The following is an 18,041-nucleotide window of genomic DNA, read 5'->3' on the forward strand; positions in this document are numbered from 1 at the left end:
ATCAATCCATTTGCGGGTGGAGGTTCACTAATTAGCGGGCGAGTGGGGACTACCCCCTCTGATAGCTTGCACATTATTAGAACATTTTGAAAGGAAAAAATGTTTTTCCTAATTTTCCAAAGTTTGGTTTTGGAATATATTGGGAGCCGCAAAGACGATTTGAATCTATTTATAAACGTTGATGAACCATCAGTACTGGACAATACTGTGGATGTTGGACGTGAATGAATTTGCAAAAGTAATTTGAATTAATCAATGATAATGATTAATCATACCTGGATAGGCTATCTGGGAATTAAACTTTAAATTAACCTGGGAAGTTGGTTCACCTAGGTTACTATTGCAAAGTGTAAGGTGTCTCATTTAATTGGAAGAACTTAGAAAGGTATGTCCAACAATTTAAATAAATAAATTGAATGAGACCCAAGCAATTAAGATTGCTGGATTATTTTAACGTGATCAACGTTTGGATTTCCAACACTTCTTTTAAGAGATGTACTTGCGATTCTTCACCACCAGTGATGCAGAATGCTGAAATCAAACGGAAGTACAGAGGGCGGGACTTCCGTCGCGCAAGGCGGAGGAATTTAAACGGAACACAGGAAGTGAAAAATGTTCCCCCTCTGTTAGGTTAGCATCTCGTAATCCTACGTTGTTCAGAAATATCACGTTCTAAGCACAAAATAGGGTCCTCTCACAATGGAAAGGGTGGGTTTACTAGTGACGTCTCATATTAACCCATTCGGCATACTTTACTAGCGTTATGTTGACGCGGTACATAATAAGAAATATGCCTGTAGTCAGTCCACACTGGTGTAGTGCGGTAGGCAGCTAAATACCTCGGCTCGAACACCAAAGATCTATCCTCTAATTCCGAACCTTACTGGCTATATGAATTAATATTGACTGACATAAGTAGTACCGTTTGGCCAAACGGACTAAATCTGGAATGTATCACTCATTGCTCTGAAGCAAACGACCACTACCGGAGGCACTCTGTAGCCTCTTCAAAGGGGAACACACAACCAATTGGAATGTATACAAAGCAGTCTGTTTGTACAATTATGTTTGCACAATTTATATAGATACCTACTCATTCAAGGGTTTTCTTTATTTTTTAGTATTTTCTACATTATGGAATAATAGTGAAGACATCCAGACTATGAAATAACACATATGGAATCATGTAGTAACCAAAAAAGTGTTCAACAAATCAAAATATATTTTATTTTCAAAATTCTTCAAAGTAGCTACCCTTTTCCTTGATGACAGCATTGGGATGAATTGGAACGCCTACTGTGAGCCAGGCCTAATCGAAAAAAATCAGTGCCCAACCTCACTAATGCTCTTGTGGCTGAATGGAAGCAAATTCCTGCAGAAAGTTTCAAACATCTAGTGGAAAACCTTCCCAGAAGAGTGGAGGCTGTTAAGGCAGCAAAGGGGGGACCAACTCCATGATTTTGGAATGAGATATTTGACGAGCAGGTGTCCACATACTTTTGGTAATGTAGTATATTTCAGCTTGCACATCAATTATGGAACATTTCAGAACTATACCTCTGAAAAATTAACTGTGACTAAAACTCATCTGAGACATCCTTTCAATGGTGCTATCCAACACCTCACACCCTTATTGTTAATTAGGTGGGTACCCTGATTGGTACTCCTTGAAACTGTCATTCCAAAAACATAAAATCTCTTGGTGAAGGTTACGAGGTGTTGTAGTAAGATTGAGTAGTACTTTTACATGGGTTCCATTTTTCGCATATTTTTATTAATTTATGGTCGCTTGCCTCACTTTTAAAAATAAATCTGTTTAACAGTCAATTGAATTTATATGGACAAAATATACCGGTTATGTATGATCTGAGGAGTTCAAGGCAACACTCTGTTGCAACAAGCCACTCTACAAGGCACCAGACATGTTAGTATTTTTTGCTGATACAGGCTTGTCTTGGGCTTACAGCTAAGAGTCATTTGGGTGCAACCGCAGCATATGACATCCCATGGGTTTACTATCTAAAGGAAGTCACATTTTTGGAAACTTGCAGAAAGGAGCACAATATAGTGTTTGCTGTTGTGAATGCAGTTAGACAGATCTTAAATCTGCACAGACAACTAATTGCCTTTTACACACCATCTGCTGACTGCCAGGTATACAAAAAGGATGTGCTTCTCTATAAAAGCTGAGAACCGACACTGTTCGATGGGATTTAACTTCTTATCACATCCGGTGACATCCGGTGAAATTGCAGAGCGCGAAATTCAAACGACAGAATTATAAATATTTAACTTTCATAAAATCACAAGTGTAATACAGCAAAATAAATCTTAACTTCTTGTTAATCCAGCCCCTGTGTCAGATTTCAAAAAGGCTTTACGGCGAAAGCACACCATGCGATCATCTGAGGACAGCACCCCGCATACAAAAGCATGAAAAACACGTTTGAACCAGGCAGGTGCGCCACAAAAGTCAGACATAGCGATATAATAAATGCCTTACCTTTGATGATCTTCTTCTGTTGGCACTACAAAAGGTGAAAATAAAAGAGAGCCGCACACTCTAGGAGCTCAGATGTAATAATTTATCGCATATCTATTTCATGTTTCTAAATGATTTCTTTATTCAGACGAAAGGTACTGCTATGGGATCCCCCATGGCTCCTAACTATGCTCATTTGTATGTGGGTTACATGGAGAAACAGTCTATTTTCAATCCTCTCAAAAATGTTTTCTTGCCTCACATCATTATTTGGAAACGCTATATTGATGATCTTTTTGTTCTATGGAGGGGTGATGCAAAACAGCTCCAGGCGTTCCATGCTTTTCTTAACTCCTGTTCTGAGCATCTGAGATTTACTATGTTGCGGCCCACTTCATGGAGGCAGGCCACTCGATTTCGTCTCTGCGTTATATTGGCATCGAACATGTCACCCTCCCTAGGAGAGGGGGTGACCTTGAAAATGTATTGTTAAAACGAGAGGCTGCCTGGATCTTTAATTTAAAGACCCTTGCGCCCTTCGGTCTCAACGTAGACTTTGATCTGAAGCCATTCTTGTGATTATTGTGACTTTGCCATTGTAATTGTTTGTAAGCTTGTGTAGTCAAATTAATCTATGATTGTATGTTATCCATTTGTTTGTATGCTGTTCTTTGTATGACATTTTAATATTTGATTATTAACCAATGATATTAGGCCACTCTTGGCCATGATCACAGACACCTGTGTCTTTTGACAATATATAAACAGGTCATCCCGCAGTGTTTGTGATTATACCCTGATGAAGACAGCTTGGCTGTCGAAACGTTGGTAATTAAATTACTGCATCTGAGCTCCTAGAGTGTGCGGCTCTCTCTTTTATTTTCAAGTTTTCTACTCCGCTAGCCAGCACCTCGTCTTAATAGGTGTGCATTTCTTTTTCTTCTAGAAGGCACTCCAAAAGGTCCCAGATACATCACAAATGGTCCTTTTGTTTGATAATGTCCCTCTTCATATCCATAATAACTCAGTTTAGCTGGCGCACTTCAGTCAATAATCCACCCAGTTTCCCTCCATCAAAATGTAACTAAGACACTTTTCCAAACAATTCAAACAACGTTTATATTCAAACCTTAGGTACCCTAATACGTAAATAAACTATAACATTTAAGACAGATAATTGTTATTGTCTTTACCGGAGGAAAATATCAAAGAACGCGCTCTCTTCCACGCGCTTGGAAACACTACAGCCAAAATGGGAGCCACCAAGAAAAACAAAACTTTCTGGCTCATTTTTCCAAATACCAGCATGAAACTCTTTCTAAACACTGTTGACATCTAGTGGAAGCCCTAGGAACTGCAATCTGGGAGGATTTTGCCTAATAAAAGTGACAGTTATTGAAAACAGTCGTGGGGGGGATGATTTGTCCTTGAGGTTTTGCCTGCCATATCAGTTCTGTTATACTCACAGTCATAATTTTAACAGTTTCAGAAACTTTATATGCATATCCTAGCTTCTGGGCCTGAGTAACAGGCAGTTTACTTTGGGCACGCTTTTCATCCGGACGTGAAAATACTGCCCCCTACCCAAGAGAGGTTAACTGCACAACTGTTGAAGTGTAAGGGGTGCGTAACTGGTGGCAGGGAAGTCAGACGCAGGAGAGCAGAACTAATAGCCGGAGCAGTTAATAATAATAATAATAATAATAATCACAAAACCAACGGCATAAAAAAAACAAGACAAGATATGGGTACAAAAACCCGTTGCGCAATCAATCACCATGTGCACAAGCACTTACAATAAACAATCCCACACAAAGACATGGGGAGAACAGAGTGTTAAATACACAACAAGTGATTGAGGGAATTGAAACCAGGTGTGAGGAAAAAGAAAAGTGGATCGATGATGGCTAGAAGACCGGCGACGCCGACTGCCTAGCACCGCCAGAACAAGGAGAGACATGAAGTGCATAGTTAACTGCTCCATTTTTGTAAAACGTATAATAAAGTGCTGTTTGAAAGAATCTGCAGTCTCTTTTCCCTTTGATTAGAATTACCACAACAATTGGTGATGAGGATGGGATGCTTACTGATCATTCCCGAGGAGACCGAGGCTAACTGCACGCAGGTGCTACAGTAGACGTGGCTCAGGGTGCCCACACTCCAATGAAATGCAGCAAAAGAGGGACCCGCCTCGGACCGGCAGGGAGCGTCAGTGAGTGGATACGCCAATCCGAACCTAGGAGTTAAGGGTGAGACTGATTTTCTGAAACAAAACCTCCAATTAAGGAAAGTTAACTTTTAGAAAATCCTGTTCTAGGAACAGGTGGTGTTGGAGATACCGAAGTCCTGATGAAAGCGATTCCAGAATAAGATCCTGCGGTAGAGATACCAGGACAATGTCCTGAAGTGATATACCATAGGTTAAGATCGTAAGATGTACATTGATGAGATCGCAAGACAGGGTCCTGATAAAAGTGTTCCAGGACAAGGTCCTGAAGAATTTCAAAAATATTCCTGCAGGTTAGAAAAATATTGTAAAAAAACTATTTATGAGTCAGTATATTGGGAAACCAGAAATCAATTTAAACCCTACACAGAAATGTGCATAGCAACAACCATGTGGGGAGAACATTTAAAATGACATAGAGTAACAAAAACAAAGCTGTTGATGAAGAAGAAGAAGAAGAAATTACAAGAAAGGAAGAAGTTCCTAACCAAATACTGTTCGTTTTGTGTGTTTGTTTTTGTTTCCTAAGTGTGTGTATTGAAGTGTGACACAATACACTTCAGTATTGTTTCTATTAAAAGGTACAAATACCATAACTACTCTCCGGGGAAGTGGGTATCACTACCTTGGAAAATTGGCATGTATCAAAACCGTGAGTGAGGAAATCTAAACTCTAGACACTGTTGAGTGAAGTGCAGAAATAACCATCATAGAAAAGGTCAACTAGAGCAAAGCCAGAGGCACTAAAAGAAGCGCAAAAGCATTCTACCAACATGGCTCGAATATGGGAAAAAAGCGAATCCTGGATCAAATTGGGCAACAGTCCCCTGCTGATGGAAAATTCCAATCTAATAAAGAATTCAGAGATGCTATTGTGAGTTGGCACAATGACATAGAAGAAAAATCAATACACAAACGTTTTGATGACAGCGTTCTATCGACAAAAAAATAAAAACCAAAATTAGTAGCAATCAGCATAACCACACTAACCATAATATTTGTGAAGTAAATTGAGTGTCCAGTATGCTTATTGGTCTTTTAAGATACAAATTCATTAATTTAATTAATTATGACAAATGTTAAGAAAATGTTGAGCAATGTTATAAAGTAATGACTTTTCAATAAGTTACGTTATACATTATGTTGGCTGACAATTTGTTAATTACGCTATCCTTATGAACCGGGAATATATGTTAGCTAGCTACCTAACGTTAGTTGGCTACTAATACATCAAACTAGCTAGTATATTAACTATATGCTATCTAACTACCCAACGGTTATTGACTTGATTATTCACATCATTTTTTTGCTTGGCTAAATAAATAGTCGTTGCACGTTCTCAATGGACATTGTTCATTCTGGGTTCTGTAGCTCAGTTGGTAGAGCATGGCGCTTGTAACGCCAGGGTAGTGGGTTCGATCCCCAGGACCACCCATACGTAGAATGTATGCACACATGACTGTAAGTAGCTTTGGATAAAAGCGTCTGCTAAATGGCATATATTATTATTATTATATTATTCATTCGAGTGCTTCGTAAATTCACTCTGGCTATCTGCTCCGATTTCAGAGCACTCTCATCTGAATGTACCAGAGCGCACAATAACCGTTGAATATGGCCGGTGTCAATAAACATCAGGGGAAAAGAACGTCATTAAATTGGTGCCAGCAACACAGTTAGTCACCAAAGCTTTTGGATAACATGAAAAAAGTCTAAGCAGCTCTGCTAGGGTGAATAAAATGGTCAGAGTGAAGTGTTTGTCTGGAAGTAGCTAGCCATTTAGCTTGGATGCTTGACTGCCTGTGACCCAGCCTGCTTCTTGGCCAGAGTGGGCAGTGTGTGCTCTGAACGGTCTGAATTTACACACACACTGTTCAAACACAGCTGCAAAAACACTATGTGAGTACATTGATAGAATGTGTACATCTGCTTTGATGGCAGCGGGAAAATACTGAAGCATAGTGTTTGGGGAAGTTGGTCATTGGGAGAGTGAGTGTAGGGGCAATAGGGCTTGAAATTAGCTCAATTTACCTCATGAAAGATATTATATTTAGTGGGGACCAGGGCAGAATCAAACGCGATATGGCTACTTCCTATGTCTTTGTGTCACGCCCTGACCTTAGTTATCTTTGTTTTCTTTATTATTTTGGTTAGGTCAGGGTGTGACGAGAGTGGTTTGAGTAGTTTTTGAATTGTCTAGGGGTTTTTGTATGTCTAGATCTTTTCGTATATCTAGGTGTTTATATGTCTATGGTTGCCTAGATTGGTTCCCAATCAGGGGCAGCTGTTTATCGTTGTCTCTGATTGGGGACCATATTTAGGTAGCCATATTCCTTGGGTATTTTGTGGGTTATTGTCTATGTGTAGTTGCATGTCAGCACTCGTGTTTATAACTTCACGTTAATTTTTGTTCGTTTGTGTAAGTGTTCTTCGTTTTAATAAAAGAAGAATGTATTCATCTCGCGCTGCGTCTTGGTCTCATCGTTATGACGAACGTGACACTTTGAACATGGGACCAGTAATATTACCAGGTTAATTTTACATGGCGATGGGTGCGGAACTGATTTTGGGGTTGGATAATCTTTGAAAGAATCGAAGACGGTGGATTCTAAAAGGTAACATTAAAATTGGTAGTATATATGATCGAGAGCATGAAAAATGTTTTCAAAGAGTCCAACGTTATATCACACCGCGTTGAAACAATCGTTAAGGATGTACATTTGAGGGTTCTCTGTTCGGATAGTATGTAGTAAATTTGTTCTTGCCATAAAAATACAAAGTAACTCATGTGCCAGACATTGCCACAATCGTAAACTATTTGGCAGAGCAGGGTCACAATGCATCATATGGGAAAGTACAACCAGCGACGCAAGAGAACATATTTGGAGTTTTTCCATTTTGGAAGTCACAAAGCACATTACACGTGATCGAGTAGGAACAATGCGTTCTTTGGCACTACCAAACAAACTACCTCGCAGACTCAGAAAAACCCTAAGGGTTTTAATCATGTGAGACATTTTATTAAGTCTTATTCTGAATAGATGTATAGAATTCATGAAAAGGAGGGATCACAAGAAGACAAAAACAGTTAATGAGTGGAGGGAGGACGGTGGCCTCCCTGTGAACAGAAGTTATCATGTTCATTTTGACTGTAATTGAACACTTTTTTTTCACCTGGTAAAGTAAGTTAGTAAAAAAGTAATAATTTAAAAATTGAGTTTGACTGATTAAACTAAATGTTTATTTCCTCTCCCTGTCAAATGTTTCCAGAGGTTGTTGCCTTGGGAGAGCAGTTAGTGAAATCCTGCAGTTTTATAAGCATAAAAGTATCCGGATCTGGCCGTGAAAGGAGCTCTTAGATAAGGCCATTTCTTTCTTTGTTTTTGCCCTACGTTTTACCACACACACCAACATGCACACACAACCCACTGGTTATGAATATTTGTTAGGTGTGGTTAATACCGTGTTTGATTTATTGTTTGGGGTCCTTTTTAATTTGGTTGTAAACTGGGTACGCAGAATGATGGAAATGTTCTAAAAATGTTCTTAATGGGGTCGAATGATCTTTGTTCTGACTTCCTGGTGAGGCCTGATCACCCTCACTAGAAAGACTGGAGACATTGGGTGAGATTTAAATGGGCTATGTAAACACTAATAATTAGGAAGAAGTTTTGAATGCCTTTTCTCTCAGGAGTGCGAGATATTGTGTCATCTTCTCTAATGTTGCTGGTGTACTGGAGGGAAAATGGACTGTAAAGGACAGTGGTGGCTCAGGTGAGAGACATTATCTAGGGTCATCCACTTTGAACATGTGGGAGGATGAACTGAAACGCTGAAGAAGAACATGAAAAAGTGTGCCCGTAATTGATTTAGGCTTCTCCAAAATAGTTTTTTGGGGGTGTCAGGTTGATTGTGGAGTTCTGCAAACGGCGAAATATATGGTAATTTAGAATAAGAATTGAGAAGTTTACATGCTGTCACGACCGTCGCTTAAATAACTGGCATTTTATTGCTTGTGAAACTTCTGAAAACACAACGAAGAGAGCGCACAAAGGCACTCACACAACACAATATCCCACCCCACAGGTGGGAAAAAGAACACTAAGTATGATCCCCAAATAGAGGTAATGATTATCAGCTGCCCATACACCAACAGAAATTAGTATTTAGTATTTAGTAGCATTGCCTTTAAATTGTTTAACTTGGGTCAAACGTTACGGGTAACCTTCCACAAAATTCCCACAATAAGTTGGGTGAATTTTGGCGCATTCCTCCTGACAGAGCTGGTGTAACTGAGTCAGGTTTGTAGGCCTCCTTGCTCGCACACAAATGTTCAGTTCTGCCCACAATTTTTCTATAGGATTGAGGTCAGGGCTTTGTGATGGCAACTCCAATACATCGACTTTGTTGTCCTTAAGCCATTTTGCCACAACTTTGGAAGTATGCTTTGGGTCATTTTCCATTTGGAAGACCCATTTGTGACCAAGCTTTAACTTTCTGTCTGATGTCTGGAGATGTTGCTTCAATATATCCACATAATTTTCCATTTTCATGAGGCCATCTATTTTGTGAAGTGCACCAGTCCCTCCTGCAGCAAAGCACCCCCACAACATGATGCTGCCACCCCCGTGCTTCACAGTTGGGATGGTGTTCTTCGGCGTGCAAGCCTCCCCCTTTTTCCTCAAAAAATAACGATGGTCATTATGGCCAAATAGTTCTATTTTTGTTTCATCAGACCAGAGGAAATTTCTCCAAAAAGTACAATCTTTGTCCCCATGTGCAGTTGCAAACTGTAGTCTGGCTTTTTGATGGCGGTTTTGGAGCAGTGGCTTCTTCCTTGCTGAGTGGCCTTTCAGGTTATGTCGATATAGGACTTGTTTTACTGTGGATATAGACTTGTGGTCTACATTTGTTTTTCTGGGGTCTTTGCAGATTTCTTTTAATTTCCCCATGATGTAACGTGAAGAGGCTCTGAGTTTGAAGGTAGGCCTTGAAATAGATCCACAGGTACACTTCCAATTGATTTAAATGTCAATTAGCCTATTAGCCTATCAGAAGCTTCTAAAGCCATGACATCATTTCCTGGAATTTTCCAAGCTGTTTAAAAGGTACTGAACTTAGTGTATGTGAAATTGTGATACAGTGAAATGATCTGTCTGTAAACATTTGTTGGAAAAATGACTTGTGTCATGCATAAAGTAGATGTCTTAACCGACTAAGTAGATGTAGATGTCTTAACCGACTATAGTTTAACAATACATTTGTGGAGTGGTTGAGACACTTAGGTTGGAGTCATTAGTTTATGGAAACGTCTGACTTCAACTGCATCTGCCATTCCCACAAGGAATGAAAATAGTTAATTCTGGGAATTTAAGAGGAATATAGTGTTTGTAAATGTACATTCTAACTGTGGATGTATGCTAATTTGAGGGTCTTGAATTTGAATGATAGTCTTCAGTGCTCCACATTGAGTCTTTCATTCTAAATTTGGGTTGTTTAACATTGATAGTAGTTTTTTAAAACTATGTTATCAGAATTATAGTATTAAAGAAGATCAATACATATGGCCTTCTGGATGATACAGTACAATTGACTTGAGCATGGTTTAGTATGTTAATAACTATATGTGGAATTATTTAAATTCAAATATATTTGTAACAGGAGGCCACTTCACCGGATGGCAAGTTCTTTGTAGTAGTAGCATCACATCTCCTGCAGAGGGCGCCAAATGATAGATGACCATTGCTGTACATTCATACCCCAGGGTGAGGGTAACTTAATGAATAGCCACAGATCCCTGTACACAGGAGGCCACATCACCGGAAGGCAAGTTCGCTGTAGTAGTAGCATCACATCTCCTGCAGAGGGCGCCAAATGATAGGTGACCAATGCAAATGAACACCAACCAGACAACGATTGGAAGCCGTTTGGATGGGTTCAGTCATTATTTGGTGTTAAGGGAGCTGCAATATCTTAGTTCCTTGTGTTAAGAAATTGTGCAGCAAAGCCGTTGAAACTATTCTTACCATGCCATCTTCTCCTTTCCCCCTTCTGATGACCAGGTGGCGAATCGCATCTCTGCATGTCTGGCAGACATATCAGTGTGGATGACGGATCACCACCTCAAGCTGAACTTCGGCAAGACGGAGCTGCTCTTCCTCCCGGGGAAGGACTGCCCGTTCCATGATCTCGCCATCACGGTTGACAACTCCATTGTGTCCTCCTCCCAGAGCGCTAAGAACCTTGGCGTGATCCTGGACAACACCCTGTCGTTCTCAACTAACATCAAGGCGGTGGCCCGTTCCTGTAGGTTCATGCTCTACAACATCCGCAGAGTACGACCCTGCCTCACACAGGAAGCGGCACAGGTCCTAATCCAGGCACTTGTCATCTCCCGTCTGGATTACTGCAACTCGCTGTTGGATGGGCTCCCTGCCTGTGCCATTAAACCCCTACAACTCATCCAGAACGCCGCAGCCCGTCTAGTGTTCAACCTTCCCAAGTTCTCTCACGTCACCCCGCTCCTCCACTCTCTCCACTGGCTTCCAGTTGAAGCTCGCATCCGCTACGAGACCATGGTGCTTGCCTACGGAGCTGTGAGGGGAACGGCACCTCAGTACCTCCAGGCTCTGATCAGGCCCTACACCCAAATAAGGGCACTGCGTTCATCCACCTCTGGCCTGCTCGCCTCCCTACCACTGAGGAAGTACAGTTCCCGCTCAGCCCAGTCAAAACTGTTCGCTGCTCTGGCTCCCCAATGGTGGAACAAACTCCCTCACGACGCCAGGACAGCGGAGTCAATCACCACCTTCCGGAGACACCTGAAACCCCACCTCTTTAAGGAATACCTAGGATAGGATAAGTAATCCTTCTCACCCCCCTTAAAATATTTAGATGCACTATTGTAAAGTGGTTGTTCCACTGGATGTCATAAGGTGAATGCACCAATTTGTAAGTCGCTCTGGATAAGAGCGTCTGCTAAATGACTTAAATGTAAATGTAAATGCATTACTGACCCCTGAAGGAGATGTCTCAGAACTCCCATTTACCTGATTTTATTTCCTGTGTCTGATTACACGTCTGATGAAGATGATGATTATACATGATGATGATAATACAGAGCACCAAGGTAAAAGCATTGAGTTAATGGTGCAGCGTGTCCATAGGCCATGCTCATGGCTTGGGGGTTATGTGAACGGTGCACCCAAGGTAGAGTTAAGGGCCTACCGTCATGGTGACCCTGTGGCAATATGGACAGTCTCAACGAAGTGTGTGTGTGTGGTGATAAAGTATGTACGGATGTTTAATTCATATTTCCTTTCCGCCTTCTGAGAATGAATTGCACTGTGACGGTTTGAAACTCAACGACAACAGAGGTATTTTATGATTGTATAATGTACTTGGCCAGTTTTGTTGCTTCTTTAATCAGATCAATAGTTTTTAGCTGTGCTAACTGCAAAAGTATTTTCTAATGATCAATTAGCCGTTTAAAATGATAAACTTGGATTAGCTAACACAACGTGCCATTAGAACACAGGAGTGAAGGTTGCTGATAATGGGCCTCTGTACGCGTATGTAGATATTCCAGAAAAAAACAGCAATTTCCAGCTACAATAGCCACTTACAACATTAACAATGTCTACACTGATTTCTGGTCAATTTGATGTTATTGGCCTCCCGGGTGGCACAGTGGTTAAGGGCGCTGTACTGCAGCGCCAGCTGTGCCATCAGAGACTCTAGGTTCGTGCCCAGGCTCTGTCGTAACCGACCGCGACCGGGAGGTCCATGGGGCGACGCACAATTGGCCTAGCGTTGTCCGGGTTAGGGAGGGCTTGGTCGGTAGGGATGTCCTTGTCTCATCGCGCACCAGTGTCTCCTGTGGCGGACCGGGAGCAGTGCGCGCTAACCAAGGTTGCCAGGTGCCCAGTGTTTCCTCCGACACATTGGTGCGGCTGGCTTCCGGGTTGGATGCGCGCTGTGTTAAGAAGCAGTGCGGCTAGGTTGGGTTGTGTATCGGAGGCCGCATGACTTTCAACCTTCATCTCTCCCGAGCCCGTATGGGGTTGTAGCGATGAGACAAGATAGTAGCTACTACAACAATTGGACACCATGAAATTGGGGTAAAAAAAAAAAAATGATGTTATTTTAATGGACAAAAAATGTGCTTTTCTTTCAAAAACAAGGACATTTCTAAGTGACCCCAAACTTTTGAATGGTAGTATACAGTGCCTTGCGAAAGTATTCGGCCCCCTTGAACTTTGCGACCTTTTTCCACATTTCAGGCTTCAAACATAGATATAAAACTGTATTTTTTATGAAGAATCAACAAGTGGGACACAATCATGAAGTGAAACGACATTTATTGGATATTTCAAACTTTTTTAACAAATCAAAAACTGAAAAATTGGGCGTGGGTAATTGTTTACAAGTTGCTAGTTATCCTATAAAGCCATCACCGAAAACCACATAATATGAAAATTCTGTAGTTTGGTAACATCCTGTTCTTCGCTGGACTCTGCCTGGACTGAAGACGACTTAAAGTTAGAAACATTTCTCGCGGTGGAGCCTTCAATCGCAAGGGGGCGTGGTAACTACACTCCGTTGTGGACATCCCCATTGAAATGCATGACAACCGGTGCAACTTAACAGAGTGCTTATGGGTAATGTGAACAAAGCTTAACGCCTGCCTCAGACCACTGGTAGAAAAGCTAAGTTAGAAAAGCTGGTTTTCGGTTAAATGCTTTTTTTGCTCTCTAGCGTTACTTTACAAAGAAGATCTGCGCTAAACATCCGAATCACATAACTTCAGTACAAAGTTACCAGTTGGAGTGGAAAAGTGAAAGCAACCGACAAGTCGAGGAGTGAAGTCGGGGAGGTGCATTTGTGAAAATGCCGAAAGTCAAACAACGTGGTTTTCCAACAGCAAGGCTCAAATCAACATGCCATTGTTGCCATTGTTTATAAAGGTTTTTCTAGATAGATTTCAAAAATAAACATGGCTCCAATCCCCATATCACATTCACAAACTGAAATCATGCAGTATGTGCATACATTATATAATCAGTGAGAGAGAGCATCAAATATTACATTCATTTGTGCAAAATATAAATGCAACAATTTCAAAGATTTTACTAAGTTACAGTTCATATAAGAACATTGGTCAATTAAAATCAATTCCCTAATCTATGGATTTCACGTGATTGGGAATACAGATATGCATCTGTTGGTCACAGATACTGTTAAAAAAGTTAGGGAAATGGATCAGCAAACCAGTCAGTATCTGGTGTGACCAGCATTTTCCTCATGCAGCAGGACACATCTCCTTCACATGGAATTGATCGACTGTTGATTGTGCAAATCCACAGTTTCATCAGCTGTCAGGGTTGCTGGTCTCAGACAATCCCACGGGTGAAGATGTTGAGGTCCTGGGCTGACGTGGTTACACGTGGTCTGCGGTTTTTTGCAGTATAACTGTAGATCAAATGCAGTATGCTACAGTTATTCTGTTATTACTGTGTCCAAAATTCCACAGTCAACTGCAGTTACAGCACTTTTACTGCAATTTCAAGGGAATACACTGGGATTATGAAGAATAGTTTTGCCATACTCCTACTCAATATATACTTTAACATACTTTTAGTGGATTTACGACACAAAGCTAGATACAGATTACCAAGCTATTGCCTATGTGCACGGTTCCGGCTGTCTCTCTGCCTGCCCCGGTCCTCTCCTTTGCCTAGTCCTCTTTCTCTTTTCTATTAAATACGCTAGTGTGTGTTTTGGTCTTCAGTCTGTTGTGTGTAGAATACTACTCATTGATAGCCCCTACTTTAGTGAACTTGCATGAGACATTGCAAGCCAAGAAATTGCGAAATACACCATTGCGATAGCCTATAGTTTGCATATATTGATTACTGATGCACGGTTCTGACTGTCTGCGTGGTGGCGGACATGCCTAGCTGTGCCCATCTCTCTCAATTCAATTCAAGGGGCTTTATTGGAATGGGAAGCATATTTTAACATTGCCAAAGCAAGTGAAGTAGATAATATACAAAAGTGAAAGCCTGCTCCTTCTTTGCTGTGAAAGATGTGAGAGTTTGTGTTCTCGAAGTAGACTACAGAAAAAAGTGTCCCACTGTCACGTGTGCTCCCTCTCTGGCCTCTAGGTCACCAGGCTGCTCGTTAGGGTGCACACCTGTCACCATCGTTACGCTCACCTGCGTGTCGTCAGACTCACCTGGATTCCATCCCTTCCCTGATTACCTTCCCTATATATATCACTCCCTTTGCGTCCTTCCCCAGGCGTCATTGTTTCTGTGTCATGTCTGTGTGTTGTTCGTGGGTTCTTGTTTTGCATTTTTTTACGTTTATTCATAAAAAAACAATATTTGATGACGACATTTCTCTAAACAGCCTATAGACTACATGTGCACCACCAGAACAGTAGGCTAAGTTATGAGGGGCACAGCGACCAAATTATTAGGGTGAGGCACAAGAGCTACTAACAGCATACTACACAACATACACTTATTACTTTCTTAGCTACAGTATACATATATCTCCCTGGCATATTACATAATTTATGCAGCAGAATACAATACATTTTTGGACTCACCTTGTTGTGCTGTGCCTCCTTGTACAGGAAGGTGGCACGACAGTCCTTCTTGTGAGAAAATGTTGTCATTAATGTCTTGCATTGTCTGGATTTATGGTGCCTTCAAGGCAACTGGGAACTCTGTCACAACTTCCGCCGAAGTCGGTTCCTTTCTTTGTTCGGGCGACGCTCGGTGGTCAACGTCGCCGGTCTTCTAGACATCAACGATCCACTTTTCATTTTCCATTTGTTTTGTCTTTGTTTCCCACACACCTGGTTGTCATTTCCCAATTACTGGTCATGTATTTTACCCTCTGTTTCCCCATGTCTTTGTGTGATATTTTGTTGTTCAGGGTCGGTACGTTTACGGCTGTTTTTTTCCGGGTGCTGTTTTCACCTGTGCTTTTTTCCGTTATTGTTCGCACATTGGTATTGTTACTTTGTGCTATTTCTTAAGTAAAGTGCGTTGGATACTCATCTGCTCTCCTGCGCCTGACTTCATGCACCAGCTACACCCACCGCCTGACACTCTGAAAAAAACAAGCTCAAATCATGACGTCAGTGATCTTCAGATCGGAGCAGAGTTACCAACTCAGATGACCATTCAAAACGTATTTTCCCAGTTGTCTCGAACTCACTGAAATCTGAGATTTCCCTGTTCAGACTTTCCAGTTGTTTTGAACGCGGCAGAAGTTATGCTGGATTGACAGCATGGCCAATGTATTCAACCTTTTCTGGCTTATGGTTTTGCGTGTTAATGTTTATCATTTTAAGCTTGAAAAAGAGACGATTTAACTTAGACTTGTAGTTCAAACCCTATCCACGGAATAGCAGGCAGTTGGCCACTGATTCCTTCCAAACCACTCGTTGATTTTGCAATTTCCAAATTGTGTAAAGTTTTGTCCAATGGGAAATAAGCACCGGTATGTTTTATCTTCATATGACAAGGCTTGAAAAGGATTTGCCAGTACAGTGGCTTGCGAAACTATTCACCCCCCCCCCTTGGCATTTTTCCTATTTTGTTGCCTTAGATCCTGGAGTTAAAATAGATTTTGGGGGGGTTTGTATCATTTGATTTACACAACATGCCTACCACTTTGAAGATGCTAAATATTTCTTACTGTGAAACAAACACCCCCCAAAGTCAATACTTTGTAGAGCCACCTTTTGCAACAATTACAGCTGCAAGTCTCTTGGGGTATGTCTTGGCATATCTAGCTACGGCAATTTTTGCCCATTCTTCAAGGCAAAACTTCTCCAGCTTCTTCAAGTTGGATGGGTTCCACTGGTGTACAGCAATCTTTAAGTCATACATCAGATTCTCAGACAAAGCTTTTTCCTTAATGGCCAAAAAGCAAAATGTTAGTCTTATCTGACCAGAGTACCTTCTTCCATATGTTTGGGGACCACATGCCTTTTGGCAAACACCAAACGTGTTTGCTTATTTTTTCTTTAAGTAATGGCTTTTCTTCTGGCCACTCTTCCATAAAGTGCAGCTCTGTGGAGTGTACGGCTGAAAGTGGTCCTATGGACAGATACTCCAATCTCTGATGTGGAGCTTTGCAGCTCCTTCAGGGTTATCTTTGGTCTCTTTGTTGCCTCTGATTAATCCCCTACTTGCCTGGTCCGTGCATTTTGGTGGGCGGCCCTCTCTTGGCAGGTTTGTTGTGGTGCCATATTCTTTCAATTTTTTTAAATGGATTTATTGGTGCTCTGTAGTATGTTCAAAGTTTCAGATTTTTTTTATAACCCAACCCTGATCTGTACTTCTCCACAACTTTGTCCCTGACCTGTTTGGAGAGCTCCTTGGTCTTCATGATGCCGCTTGCTTAGTAGTGTTGCAGACTCTGGGGCCTTTCAGAACAGGTCATGAGATCATGTGACACTTAGATTTCACACAGGTGGACTTTATTTAACTAATTATATGACTTAAGGTAATTTGTTGGGCCAGATCTTATTTAGGGGCTTCATAGCAAAGAGGGTGAATAAATGAACGCAGCACTTTCCTGTTTTTTTAAACAAGTATTTTTTTTCATTTCACTTCACCAATTTGGACTATTTTGTGTATGTTCATTACATGAAATAAAAATAAAAATCCATTTAAATTACAGGTTGTAATGCAACAAATAGGAAACACGCCAAGGGGGATGAATACTTTGCAAGGCACTGTAGATTGTCAACTTGATTCATGATGATGACTGCTTGTCTAGCTAAGATTCTGAAAGTATGATGTTGACAATCATTTTATCTGTGGCCAATGACGCTGAGCCTTCTTGGATAGGCACTTCTAATGTAAATGTATGGCAGCACCCAATGGGCTTGAATTTTTGAGCTCTCCCAGTTGATTTTGGTGTGACATAGTGTCCCCATGAGTGACAGAACACTGAGCCAATCACGGCGCAACTAGAGAACATTACCAACCCCTACACTCTGTATTTTGTGTTGGCTACCCCACCACCACAAAGCACTGAGCTATGCTGAAACACCTGCATTTTGGAGCTGCCTTACTCAAGAAAGCAAAAAAAGAGACCATGTTTGTATATGGCTTTATTTAATCAATGATTATTAAAAAGAAATTGCAAACTGATATGCGACACAGATTAATGCCGAAATAAAATTCAAAACAGGCAACAAATGTATTTGATATTGTAGCTAAACAGGTGGCGCTCAAAACAGGTGGCCACTCGACCCTGTTGCCTTATTTCATGACTTAACATGGGATCTGACTGTCACCCCGG

Source organism: Oncorhynchus gorbuscha, linkage group LG22 (assembly GCF_021184085.1).
Source record: "Oncorhynchus gorbuscha isolate QuinsamMale2020 ecotype Even-year linkage group LG22, OgorEven_v1.0, whole genome shotgun sequence".
In the NCBI taxonomy this organism is placed as follows: domain Eukaryota; kingdom Metazoa; phylum Chordata; class Actinopteri; order Salmoniformes; family Salmonidae; genus Oncorhynchus; species Oncorhynchus gorbuscha.